The sequence below is a fragment of the Natrix helvetica genome, assembly GCF_964273705.1.
Source record: "Natrix helvetica genome assembly, chromosome: 1".
In the NCBI taxonomy this organism is placed as follows: Eukaryota; Metazoa; Chordata; class Lepidosauria; order Squamata; family Natricidae; genus Natrix; species Natrix helvetica.
The window spans coordinates 99357041-99372225 of record NC_138548.1 but is presented as its reverse complement, the minus strand read 5'-3'; the positions used below and the strand labels follow the sequence as shown (position 1 = coordinate 99372225).

At 35.1% G+C, this 15185-nt stretch overlaps 1 long non-coding RNA gene across 1 annotated transcript in view; it reads right to left on the bottom strand.

Annotated features, from left to right (window-relative positions):
- The window catches only part of LOC309385165, a 49577-nt gene that overhangs the window by 13098 nt on the left and 21294 nt on the right, over positions 1 to 15185 (bottom strand). The window contains exons 3-4 of the long non-coding RNA XR_014174163.1: positions 10210 to 12307; positions 2512 to 2617 (exon numbers count right to left, since the gene is read on the bottom strand). This is a non-coding gene — a long non-coding RNA (uncharacterized lncRNA). The remainder of the gene's footprint in view (positions 1 to 2511; positions 2618 to 10209; positions 12308 to 15185) is intronic.

The following is a 15185-nucleotide window of genomic DNA, read 5'->3' as shown; positions in this document are numbered from 1 at the left end:
TTGTAAGCATAATTAATATAAACTCGCAGCAGATAAAATGTTGTTGCAGTTTGCTGACCCCTGCCTTAGAGAATCTGCAGTTGCAATCAGAGGCAGTCTCATATCACTTTCTCCAACCAACAACTTTTGTTAAAAGGCATAAGCTTCTCTAACACAGGCATTCAGATGGTTTGTCATTTATAATGCAATTCTGTACATCTCTATATAATATAAACATTCATTTCAATATAGCCTTTATTACTATCGTATAGATCAGCATTTTTCAAATTTGCCAATTTTAAGGTGTGTGGACTGCAACTTTGAGAATTCCCCAGCCACTATGCTGGCTAGGAAATTCTGGGTGTCAAAGTCCTCACATCTTAAAGTTGCAAAGTTTGAAAAGTGCTGCTGCTGCTGTTACTTTTAAGACCTCTTGAGTCAAATGATGAGCTTTAGGTTACTGCATGCAGGCACAACCTGACCAACAATCCATGTCCCTAGTTTACTGAATATAGACTCAGGCTGCATATCAGTAGAATTTGCTAGTGTATCTTAGAAAGTGACTATGAGCACAAATTCTTTTGCTTTCTGAGCATAAGAAAAGAAAGGGGAGGAAGAAATGAAGAGCAGGGTTGTTGTTGTTTTTGAGTGGCCCAATATTAAACCCAGAAAAGCCAGATATCATCATTATAAGCTTTTCAATATTCCATCTTCATTCAAAACTTCTTGGAATTTTTTTTAAGGTCCAAACACATTCATCTCAAGGAAATCATTGTAAAATGTATCATTTAATCATTTGGTTGACTTTTCTGGATCAACTAAAATGGTAGAATCTGAGGTCTGGTTCTGAAATGGAATGTTTTTAAATTTGTTATATGTTTAAACTTAATTTCTGACATGGATGTGGATTTTTTTGGCATTAATAGAATGTTTAAATTTTGAATTTCAAAGAATCCAGCAAAATTTGTAGCATTCTTTTTTTTTCTCTTTAGAAAAACCGAATGCAGTAAAATACAGCCATCATTATTCTACAATTGATACCTAGTTTTTTGTTTTTTAAAAAAGCTCTACTAATAATAGTCCTCAGCTATTCTTTTAGGAAACAGTGATATTTGAAGATTTGCATAATGAAAAATGAGTTTGAAGTATATTATTCTTTCTGTTGAAGACTTCTATCAATTCACTACAATTATTTATTAGCATATCAGTGGAGTTTGCTATTACATTGTGGATGGAACAAATAAGATTCCCTGGATGTGGACACACTGTGTAGGACAGGAGGTTTTAGTCAACTTTAGAATTGCTTTTCTTTTGTTATATTGTTTTATTGCATTATTATAAAACAAAAGTAGTACATTGCATTATTTGGACACTATAAAATTTATATAGTATTGACTTGAGGTTAACAGTCTGATGATTTGGATAACTTAAACCTTTAAAGATAAAGTTTATGTCAATATTAACTGTGTTCTAAAATGTTAATGTGGATAAACATAAAGTTGCCTAAATTTTACAACCAGAGCCAAATGTACATTTGATAAATGATGCAAAATATTTTAAATTATTGTTATATAATAAAGGTTTCTATCTTAAGCTTAATACTTGATACTAAGTTCTCCACTGACTTGTTACTTATTGTTGTTTAACATATTAGAAAAAGAAAACAATGACAAAAGTTTAAAAAGCTATTTGGTTTTTAACTTCCCCCTTCCTTATATTTTAATCAATTTTGAAGTTTATAAACATTTAGGCCCCTTTAAAGACTACATTGTAAGTATATGTAATATATGGGGTATAGAAACCATTTTTCTTCAATTTGGTTAAATCTCTGCTGTGAATAAATGTTGTTAATTGTATCCTTGTTGCATTTTCTCCAAGTTTAAGTTCCCAGTCAGATATCGTCAGATATGTTTCTTCCAATATTGGACAAAATGTATTCTCATTGCCACAAGCCTGTATTTCAATAATTATGATATTTCTTGTTAATATGTTCTGGAAATTAAAAAGTTGTTATTTCATTTTGAATTTCATTTCCAAAGGTTTATGCATGTTCTGCATATATTTGCAAATTAGCTGAGGATATTAGGTGCCAAAATGTATTTCCCAAATTGGGTTCAGTTTTTTAAATATATTTACCACATGTAATAAAGATCCCTTCTTCATGATATTTCCAACATACTGGAAATAAATAATCTTCTAAATATACTTGTTAAATCAAATGTACCAATTTTCTTTTAGATTCTAATTTGGAATGAATGTTATGTATTTGATCCATACCTCTTCCCAAGATTGCATTGTGATTATTTACTTTAAAAACTATTTATTTAAACCTTTGTGTCCATTTTATCATACCCTTTTTTTAAATTCTTCTGTCCCTATGTCATATCTAAAGTTGAATTCATTCATGCACCCTAACAAATGGTATTCACTTTGTATAACCATTTCAAATTCTGTCATTAAAATTCTTAAAATTTAAGGTATTTACAGTCCTTTTCTAAGTTTATGAACAAATAAATATCACCCCATCCTTACTCAAATATTTATAAGACAGTGTCAACATTTTATTTACTGTCATCTAATATTTTGCTAGATGTATGCAGCCCATCTATGGTATCTCTACTGCTGGCTCGACTGGCAACTGAAAAGAAAAGAAAAGACAATGGCAATGGTAAACCACTTCCCTTAATACTCTCCAAAACACTGAAAAGATCGATGTAATTTCCAGGAACTGACTCAAGTACATCTCTTTTTAGCACTGATGATGTTATCTAGTTTGGGTAATGAAACATCTGCAGGAAAACAATCAAGCTCAGAGAGCATCAAGGACCCCTCGTCTTTTTTTATTTGGCATACATAAAACATTTCAGAAAGCCAATAGATGAATACAGGTAATAGCTGGAGCCTCAATGCAGCACTGGGTAATTATAGGTTGTCTTGAATTATGCTCCCTCATTTGGATAAAAGTTATTTCATTATTAATTTTGTCTTGGAACCCTCATTGGTATTGCACATGTTCACGGTCTTCTGAATTATATGCCAGTTATTTGAAAAGGAGCAGGAGGACAACAAAATGAATATTGCACACTTAATGATTGCAAAAGAATTGACTTTAGAAGGTTAAAAGGATATCTATTCACCATAACTGACACAATGCTCTGAAGAATTCACTAAGCTCTTTCATAACCTTTTTATTTCCAGAAGTCCTAATCAGAAGGCCTGACCTTTCAAAACTTTACATTGCTTAAGCTATTTTTTAAAAATGCCCTATTACTAAGTTAACTGTCAAATATTGATAATTTAATTGTACTGCATGAAAAGAATATGTATGAAATATCAATTTTGTTTAGTACACAAAGGAAATATTAGAGATATATTCTGTGGGAAATCCCATTGAGTTCAATCGTTCTTACTCCCAAGAATGTAAGTGTTTTAAGCCCTCTTCAGTCATGAAGAAACTGAAATGCTAGCCCTATTCCCCTTTTTATTTCCTCCAAATATTCAAGGAACATAATTTCACTAAGGGAGAGATAACTAGAAAAATAGGGGAAAACACTGTGTTGATGAACCCTGCACATTTTTCAATACTCCTTGCTTTCTGTGTGATGCAGAAGTGGTCCCAATTCGGCCCAGTTTGTCTGAACCGGTAGTGGTATTTTGGTCTGGATTGCAGAATCAGCAGTGACCCAGGCTGGCCATACCCCCAAACTGGTTCCCTTGTCTCTTCTACCATTGCCAGCATGCACAGAACATTTTTTAGTCAACTGCGCATGTGCGAGCAATGTGCGGCAAGCACACACGCAGCAAACCAGTACCAACCAGTACAGGAACCCACGCCTGGTGTGATTCTATTCTACTGATGTAAGACTACCTTCCACACTTGAAAGGTAATTATTGGGAAATCGCAAATCATAGGATGGCCTACAAAAATATGAATGGCCACCAGATGAAAGAGGCTAGAAAAGTCTAAGATTATCATCTAGTGGTCCTTAGGATTTTTGCAGACCAAATCAAGTAGCTCTATCAAACTTCATTATCCCTTGAGTAAAGTATCTTTAAAACCTTAGAACATTTAGAGCTACTTTCCAGAATTCAGCATTCATATATTGACAAGCCCATTCCCCCCAGTTTTAACCACATTATTCTCATTGCCCTGCCCTCATCATCACATCACCCATAACACTTTACAAACTCTAGGTGAAAGAATTGAGATTTCTGCTCTCTCTTTTTGAATGTTGCAAATGCCTTTTGAAAGAAACGTTCGGTCTCACACAGTCTGAATTAATTCCAGGCTGAGTTCCTGCTTAACCTATCAGTATTTAAATGTGCTGGCTATTGAACAATTCAAACAGTTCTCATCTTAGGACAGCCCAAAGGATTCTATGCCGAGTAAGCCTGTTTTAAGTACTGGGGGCAAAATATAATGAAAAAAACTTAGAGGGGGGCCTTAACTTTACGGCTGGCAGATCTGGAACACTACCCAACCCTACTCAAGCATTGCTTTTGATATATGTCTTTGTGGAGAAGCTGAAATTAATATTTGACTCTAGGAATGTGTGATCATTCTGTTCAAAGACAATTTTCCATTAATGCAGAATGATTAATGTTCTGTGTTTTGGTGAATGTTGCGAGAGAAGCCAACCTTTCCTATCTCATTTTTAAAAAAATCTATTTTCATATTTGATTTGTGCCTTGGAGGCTGTTCCTTTTTCACAATGAGTTTCTGATTTGCTTCTCTTTTGACAGAAATGTTACATGAGAGAAAAGATGCTACAACTCATAACCATCTTTTGCTTTGAAATCTGCCCATATACTCCTTGAAGAATTGAAAATTTTGCTCTTGAAAGAATGCCTTCCTTTGACTTGGCTCCACTACTTCAAAATAAAAACCAAAAATAAGCCAAACATAAAAATGAAACCCACAAAACCACCCCAAAACTTTTCCTGAATGATTCAAATTTTCCCTAATCATTCTGATTACTATTCATGTCAACAATGCTTTGGCAAAGCATGTGTCATTTTGGTTTTTGCAATTATTCATAGGTTTAATAACTCTACAAAATCTGAAATATTTGGATGCTTTACTATCTTCTAACAACTTACATTTTCAAAGAAATAATGAGGATCTGTGTTTAATCCTTTTTCAGCTTAGCTGTTCCAATATCTCTTTGACTTGGAGAAAAGTTTATTATTCTAAAATAACTGAAATAAAAGAATGAAATAAACTTTTTTTTTCCTAACATCAACTCCATTTGTGCAATCTGTGTGCAAAAGTACTCTCTGCATACAGCTTTGATTGGAGCTCTGGCTGTGCAAGTTGTCAGTCACAAGTTGCCCAGCAATACAAAAACTGACAATCTGAATGGCAGCCCCCAATGCATTCTGTCAGTTCATGTCTATTTCACCATTGAATGAATCACTTTTTCATTTTCACACAGTGCTAAGCCTTCAACTTTCTCCCAAATTTCTCTTACTTGACACCAAGTAACACAAGTCTCTGGGCAATCTTCAATTCCCTATTTCTCTTGTTTTATTAAACTCTGGAATTCATTTATCAGTTCTGAAAATGACATAAGAAAATAGGCCTGCCTTTCCTACTCTGGCCTATCCTGGTTATGGAGCACTATCCACAACCTTATCATCACTACTGATGTTTATCCTTAATCTAACTATAATCTAGACCCCAAGTTTATTAAAACCAAAATGAGGGACTGCATTGTCACAGGTAATGTACGAGGAATAGTTCTCCATATTTCAGAAAAGAAAGTGAACATATACCAGTGAACATCTCTGTGTGACTACAGTAGATTACTTTTTTCAATGTTATATGCTCATCGTGGTAACTGAGATATACACATCCCTGATCTTCACACACACACACACATATACACATACTCACACTCACTCACAGATACACACAGGCACACACGCATGGAGCTGACCACATACTGAAACAACTAGCAAAATAATTTCCCTCTAGATGAATTTGAAAATGAAATGTCTCTCTGAAGACTCCAAGACATAAATGAATGGAAAAACGAAGATTCCAAGACATCAATGGAGAATGAGATCAGAGAGTTCTTTGAAATTAACTGAACAAACCCATCTAAAATCATGGAAAGAAATACTTCATAAATCTACAACATAGATTTATGTTGCAGATTTACAACATAACAATTGCATATAGAGTTTGTAAGAAGAAAATTGGATTTCTGTAATTGTTTCAATTAGAGGTCCATGAAATTGAAACCATGGAACCAAATTCACAGTCCTGTAAGTCTCCATCCAGCAATGGGTGGAAATTAAGCAAAGAGAGAAGCAACCTAGAACTAAGAAGAAATTCCCTAACTGTGTGGACAATTAACCAGTAAAATGAATTGCCTTCAGAACTTGTGAGTGCTCTATCACTGGAGGTTTTTAAGAAGAGATTGGATAACTATTTGTCCAGAATGATAGAGTGTCTCCTGCTTGTACAGGGAATTGGACTACAAAACTTTCAAAGTCCCTTCCAAGTCTGTTATTCTGTCTGTTATTTTTCTTCAGATACAGATGGAGCAAAGCTCCTGGCATTCATCTACATTTATTACGGCTAGATCGAATGGGACAATTTCCATGTCATTCACCGTAGTTTGGGCTGCTACAGTTTGCAAATGTTTCTTTGACATCTATACTAGGTCACCAAAAATACAAACATTAGTAAAATCTACTATGCTAGGCATGAAAGTGTAGTAAGTTGCATAAACGAAAGGTACTGTATAGAGGAAAAATGAATAGAAAAATTGCTACCTTTCAAATGAAAACTAAAGCTTATGTATAATAGATCATCTCAAATGATCTAAGCCCCAGAGCTCACTGTAACAGCATTGCCAAAAAGGCATTAAGAGTTGTTAACCTAATTTTGCAAAACTTCTTCTCCGGTAACATTGTACTGCTAACTAGGGGATACAAAACATTTGCCAGACCAATTCTCGAATACAGCTCATCTGCCTGGAATCCACACTGTATATCAGACATTTATACAATTGAGTGGGTCCAGAAGTATTTCACAAGAAGTGTACTCCACTCTTCTGCTTGCAATAGAATCCCTTATGCTACCAGGCTCAAAATTTTGGGCTTGGACAACCTGGAACTATGTCACCTACAGTCTGACCTAAGCATAGTACACAAAATTGTCTGCTACAATGTCCTATCTGTCAATGACCACTTCAGCTTCAATCTCAATAATACTCAGACAAACAATAGATACAAACTCAAGGTAAACTGCTCCAAACTCAATTGCAGAAAATACAACTTCAAATACAACAGTGGTCAACACCTAGAATGTTCTACCTGACACTGTTGTTACATCCTCTAACCCCCTCAGCTTCAACCTTAAACTGTCTGCCTTGGCCCTCTCCCAATTCCTAAGAGGTCCATAAAGGGGGCGTGCATAAGCGTACCAGCATGCCTTCCATCCCTGTCCTACTGTCCCCATTTATTTGTACTCATTTCCCTTTTTCATGTCCATGTTTATACTTATACCGGTTATCTTGTACAAGTTTGACAAACTAAATAAAATAAAAATATATGGTAGCTCTTTAAAAAAACTTGGAGACATTACAAATGGAATAAATTAGCTGAGGTAATGAGTACAGTCTAATATTTTCCAAGCTGTCTTTCTTAACCAAAAAGCAAATGTTGATGGAAATTTGCCCAAGAAGCAGCCTCTCACTTATGGTCATGAAATATGAGCAGTACTGAGCTAAGTATTATTTCCAAAATGTTAAAAAAGACATGACCTTAAAGGACTTTAACCTTATTTTACTTATGTATACAAAATGTGAAAGACAGAACAGAGACCTTGCTTAAGTGGGGAAACATCTAGCTCATTTATAAAAGAATATCCTTTCCCTTTATTTTAACTCATATTAGGAATCAGGGAATGAAAAATCAGCTTCATGGAAAAATTCCATAATTCACCAATGAATAGCTTACCCAATCATCCTCACTGGTGTAATCTCATTCATTTCTAAAGAAATTCTCTTCCTCGTAATGCTGTAGCATGCTTGCCATTGTAACAAGTAAGCAAAGGCAAAGTTTTTCATTGTTCTCTTTTATCTCCTTTTTCATCCAAAGATAAATTAATTGCCCTTGTTTTCTAGCAACTGCATTTATCTTATTCTACAATGTGTGTCTTGTACTTAATAAACATGAAAAGTTTCTCAAGGGCTATCAAGCCTTGTTTCCAATTATGAGATAAAATCATTGCTAAACAGCATTATGCCAATATCTGCTTGAGGCAGTCAAGTTATAGTCATAGAAGAGACTTGATAGCTGGTCTATGATGCTGCTTAGAAGATAAGAGCATTTTCTAAGGTGTCAGGAGATAGCACAACCAAAATTTCTACATCTGTTTTGGGAGTATCCAGGGTTATAGGTAAGAGTGTGAGAGTAACTGAACATGAACCATAGGCTATAGACTGCTCAGTCCTGTTGTGCAGAAAGAGTTTTAATAACACCAAATTACAGAATGCAGAATAATAGAGTTGGAAGAGACCTTGGAGGTCTTCTAATGAGTCCAACCCCCTGCTCAAGCAGGAGACCCTGTAACATTCCAAAAATTCCAATCTCATTTTAAAAACCTCCAGTATTAAAACACCCACAACTTCTGAAGGTAAGAAGAAATAATTGTTTTCACTGTCAGGAAATTTCTCTTTAATTCTAGGCTGTATCCTTCTTTGAAAAATGTCTACCCATTACTTCTTGTTTTGTCTTTCCCTCGGGTGCTTTGGAGAATAGGTTGACCCCTCTCTTCTTTATGATAGTCTTTCAAATATTGGAAGATGGTATTAATATCATATATTAGAGATATCTACAGTTAAATGGAGACTTCTGAGGCACCACAACAGAAACAAGTTGGGAGTCAGTGATTGCAACTGCAATTTGAGTTAAGGGAAAGTGGTTCAAAGTCCTGAAACATTCTCATTATAGTCATGATATTCACTGATAGCTAATTTGGTCTTATACATCAAAGGGGTGGGAGAAAAGGAATAATTAAGTTTGTATCTTGAGACTTCCATATGCTGGGAAAGTTGGAAAGAGAAAGAAACAACAGTAGCAAGATAGATGGATTTCATTACCTTAGCAATGGAAGAGCTAAAGGAGCAAGTTGAGAACAAATCTTCCTGGGAAAAATCAGTCTACGTGGTTGCTAAGAATTGATACTGACTTGATGGCAATAATTACAATAATCTAAGAGCTTGATCCATTACGGTTAGTAGTTAGGATAGTAATTATAATTACTATCATACAACACAATGCTATGTGTTACTCTGTTAGGCCCCAAGAACTAAGAATGACGTGTGGAATGACTTCTGAGTAGTTCTTTATTATTGTTCCCCCACTAACAGAATCTTGCCAGACTAAAGCAAAAGTTATGTATCTATGAACTGGGGGGAAGGGGTGCACCTTTACCCTCTTCGTATCTACCAGACATTCTAAACTCCACTATGTCTTTAGTCTCTGGGAAAGAGCCCCTCCCTCCTGCAACTACATTCTACCACATACTTATCTAATCAGGCTAAAAGACAATTTTATAGAATTCACTGGTTAAGTCTTCACTGAAAAAAATCTAATCAGATAGAATGGTTGTTGCTGTTGTCCAAGATGTAGGATGAGACCACCCAAAAAATGGTATACAATAAGCTTGGAGACAGTCAAAGAGTTGCTCTGGAGTTCTGTCTTTTTGCATTTTGGACATTTCTCTCTTTTATCCAAATAAAACATTTGGATAAAAAATCCAAACATTGTACCAAAGATTTAGAAAGACCCAAGTCTTTTGCATCGAGATGTCCCCTTGTAAAATGTTACAATCTGAAAATTGAAAAAAAAAACATAAACACCAAATGAAAGTTAGGAATAAACATCAAATGAAAGTTAGGATAGTATTTTCCTTCTCTTTTGTTAAAAAAAGAAATCACACATTTGGTTTCCATGACAATTTAGTTACATTTAATGGCACTGATTATAGGAGATAACTCTCCCTCTTCTTTTGAGAAGGCATCTAAGAGGAAAGGCTGAAATTAATCTACTTCACAGCTCTCAAATTGGTCAAGGATATTTACCCAAATTGTTCTATTTCTATTGTTTGTATTATTCCCCATTCAGACCTGTTTCATTTTAACTCTTTTTCCATACTACATTTTATTATTAGTTAAAAGATTACATGGCAGACAGTGCTCCAAATATACTTACAGGTTTCTGCATAGTGATCACAAATCCATAATAAAATGTGAAAAATGTGTCATATTATAGAGTTATTCCAGATCGAGCCTATTTCCCAAAATAAAGAACATTATATAATAGTCAGTTTGCCAACAAATTGCAACTGGTGAGTATTATGTGTGGGAACTGAGCACTTTAACACACTGTACAATATCACACCTATGTTTAAATCATGTCAGTCTTAAACTCTCATATATACTTTAGGAAGGAAAGCTCCCACACACATTTGACAAAATAGATATATCTGTTAAAAATATTCAGTTGGCCTTGAATAGTGAAGAACAATTCTCATTTAATGAAAACAGAGGCATTCTGTAGAATGGAACATCATAAAGCATTGTTTTGTGTCACTTTATAGCCTATCCAAATGGTAGTAATCCTAACAGCTATAATCAGTAATGGTCATTTATTAATAATAATCCAAATCTTTAAAGATTGGCCAAACCAGTTAATCATCTATCAGTATAGGTTCTGGTTTTTCAAAGAAGAATTAAGAATAGGGTCGTTATATTAGCAGCTTGTAAAAGGGAGGCCCATATTGGTTTTATATTCCCAAACAACACATTACCTTCCCAGGTCTGCATGCTGAGCAAAACAGGCAATCACATCACACTGAAACTTCCTTAGATATCTTACCATGATACCGCTATTCCATCTTCCTAATTGGCTATAATAACAGAATCTTCCAAGTCTCATTATGTTGTCCCTTTTCCTCCTGCTACTTATAGTTCAATGAATTAGGAAGGTGTCTGTCTAGTCTCTTCCAAATAATATCTGCCTGTTATGGACTTCAAATATGTTTTACCCCTAATCACTCTGACAACAATGCTTGCACATCTTCATCAAGGTCACCTTCCTTACCCTCTATGTCACATCCCTACCTCAGTCCTCTCATCCACATGCCCAGAAAACTCTGTCATAGTCATGGGAAGAAAGTGCAGATGCATTGCTCTCCTCCTCTAGTGGCAACTCTCCTAGATTACTCAACAATTTCTGTATTGTAACTGTACAATAAGAGGTTAGATCCCCTTCTTCCAGCAAACTCATTCTGACAGTTACTTTGGTGTGATTTATGGGAAATTCTGCTGGTCAACCTGCCATAAACAGTCCTCACTGAGATGTGAAATTTGGGGATAGTTGTCCTCCAAAGTTCTCTAATAAACTGCAGCAAGAACGCAAAATTACTGGATGTACTAAAGGCTGCTATGCTGCTGGTGGTTGTGATATGTTTGGTGCCAACTGTTCTGTTAGTTGAATCATGTCATTTTGTTAAGTTGGTTATTTGTACATACACTGCAAGAAGTGTTTAGCAGATAAAGGAGGACGCCCCGAGGATTATAAAACATTTCCAATAACAAAAGAAAGATGTTTGGTCTTTCTTAAAAAAAGAAAAGGAAACTTAAAAAAAATTGATGTCAACCCACTAGATACACCAAAACAAGAAATCAACTCCACCAGAAGGCTAAAACTGCTTTTATTGAAATTGATTATAATAATAGAACATCACAAGTATGATTATCTTGTACCTCTTCCACCTCAGTATAGTCCAGTAAATTAGGAAGGTACATGTCTGAGCCTTTTCCGAATATTATTTGTTGTAGATTAAATATACATTTATTCCTTGATGCCCAAATAACAGTGCTTGAACATTTCTGTCAAGATCATCTTCCTTATTCTACCAGTTTAGACACCCCATCCCCATTGAGCATTATACAAATAAGAATTTTGGGCTATTGCTGTGAGCAATGAATTAACAAGTCCTACATCACTTGTTATCACGTGATCAGGAAATAATATACATATATGCTTATTGAGCACAATACTTTAGCTGAAACTATACACTTGATTAAATACTATTTAATAGAGCCAGAGTTCAACTGATTTCCTAGTACATTTTCAAAAACTTTAAATTTGCAGCTGAAACAAAAGATTAGAGAAAGTAATTATAATTCAAGAAATAGTACTTATCCGTGCAAGGGATTATATTCATTTCTAATGGAGATCCACTGTTCACATATCCTTCAGCATTCAGTTATATCTCTTCCTAAAAGTAAAATGGGTTTGTCTCCTGCAGGCAGAAAAACAGAAGATTTTTAAATGTATGGGAGTTGCATAATACTTACATATCCATGACTCAAATTATTTCCAGGATAAGCAATATTATGCAAAATATGGGAAATAATTCTTAGAATTGAGCAAAATATATGAAAGATACAAGAAAATAGAATCCCAAAGACACTTTTTCAAAAGGCAATTAGACTTTCTTGTTTTTTCTTTTCTGTTTTGTCCAGTTGTCTCTTGAAAAAGCACCTTTGGGACAACCATAATCTGGATGACTGAGAATCTCCACAGACAAGAAAATATAATCAACTAAGTTTAGTTTACAAGAAAACCATTCACCATATCTCTCTTTTCTAAACCTGGAAACCATTCAACACACTTCCTCCCACTAGATCCATATAATACCTCTTGGGTTTTGTTTTGTTTTTTTGAACTCATTGCATGTTTCTTCTTGAGGGTTTAATTAATCTTAGCCAACCATAACTTTCCCAGTTTTCACCTTCCTGTCACTTCATTTCCTCTTCCTTCATATATTTGCTTTGCAATTCAGTTCTCATTCTCTATAATTCTCTATAGAACTAAACCATCACAACATATTTCTTTGTTGTTCACTTTTGTATTTAGTCCACATTTAGTATTCTTTCATTCTTTCCCTTATCTCTTTCTTGTTTTACCACATACACTTTATAAGTGTCCCTTTCCCATTACATTCAACTTTTTATGTTTTCTGGATGTACCCAACTCTCAGTTCAATATAACAAAGTAGAAAGAAGCATGTTGTTTTGACAAACATTCATTCCTCACAACCAATTAAATACTATTCAACCAGCATTGCACATCTATTTTTTCTATCCATTTTCTAGTCTTTAATAAATATTCTGCCAAGGTACATACATTCATCTATTTGCTTTAATGTGTTACTATTTATGTATAACTTCACAGCTTTTGCCTGTTTTCTCTAACAAACTCAACTACATTGGTCTTTGATACAATATTTTTCAGATGTGTACTCCTCACTGAATTATACAATCTATGACACATTTGCTGCAATTAGAGTTCTCACCTGACATCAGGTATTGCCTGCATAAAAAGTACTTGCATATGTACATGTGTATGTCTGCCCAATAGTAATCTAAAACCATCACAAACATTCCTTAAACAATTATCCATAAATACATTAAACAAACAAGGCGCAATCTCTATTCTTTCCTTAATTTCTTTTCAGATTTGAACCAATTTCTAAGCATTTCATTTAATCTCACATCTGCTTTGGTTCGGCAGCCAAAGATTTATGCATGCACATGCTCACTTTGCTTGAAGCGAGCGCATTTGCACTTAAAACAGTCTGTGCATGCACATAACATTAAAAAGGGGGAAAATACATTTTTTCAATGAAGATTGTTCTGAATGTGTGCAGAACAGAAAATCAAGATGGCGCTGCCGAGGATAGAACTGATATGTGTCCACCGGAGTTACTAGCTATTTTGCCGAACTGTACTATACCAGTAGAAACCCACCTCTGTTGCTTTTACTACATTTAACAACCAATTTTCAATTCCACATGAATGCAAAACATTTTAAAGTTCAAACTAATTTCAACAAACATACATTTTCTAGCATTCATGTTTATTTCTCACTGGCACGTTAAAGAGCAAAGACCTGATCTGCAAAATCCTAGCCACACTTAAAATCACATTGCATTCCCCTAAATCTGCTCATTTTCACTTCTGGTACTTTTCAAACAGAATTCTGCTAAACACCTGCCAAGACACACTTACTAAACTAATCCTCCTACAGTTTTTGTATTCTCTCTTGCCATCTTTCCTTTTCTATAGGACAAGAACAGCATCCTTCAAACAGAAATTCAGTCTTCTTACACAGAGGACATCTAATGGTTTAGATTTTATATTATCAATATGCTGATGATACTCAACTTTGTAGCATTACCTTTGCCCAGGATGGCAATGCTGGTCCATAGTGACAATGCTGGTAGTCTCATTTCAATGACTGGAGACTATGAAGATCCGGAAAAACATGACAAATCTGATTTCCCATCAAGATTTTCTGTCTGGTCCATTAGTGACTCCTGATGGAGAGCATCACCCATGAAAGAACAGACACACAGCTTGGGAATCTTTCTAGCTGTTGCTGGAACAGCAGGTGGAATCTGATGAAACCATTGCTGCGGTAATTCATACCTTCATGTGCCCTAGACTACTAATCTCATGGGACTGTCTTTAAAGACCACTATGAAGCCGCAATTGGTTCACAGTACAGTAATCCATGCGTAGCCAGTTTTGGTTTCTGGAATCACATTACACCTGCACTATAGGGCTGCACTGCCTACCAAGAGTAAATTGTATTGATGCAAATTAAGGTGATATTCTTGGTCTGTAAAGCTTTTCATGACTTGCCACCAAGTTACCTGCAGAAGTCCTTTCTCTAACTCTGACTAACTCAATTTTGCCAGGAAAAGCTGCTGATAGTTCCTCACTTTAGGGAGGTGTAGGAGGCCAGGCCTTAGAGGTGCTGATTCTCAGTAACAAGTCTAGCCCTTTGGTAGAGTTTCCAATGGTCACCAAGCTACTTGAACTGCATTAGAAGAAATGCTGAACATAGAGCTCTTCCAGAGGATATTTGGGTTGTGATATTATCTTGAGTGAGGTCTATTGACTATGGGCAACTGGGAATGTTTATGCTTTATATATTTATATGTCAGTTTGTTTCTATGTTTTAGTTTTAATTTAATCATGCATGTTCTAATTGTTATTGCATTTTAATTGTTTCTGAGCTGCTGAGAGTCCTTAGGGATTGTGGCAGGATATATATGTAATTTTTAATTAATACATCACTCTTTTATGCAAAACAGTCGGTGGGGTGTAGTG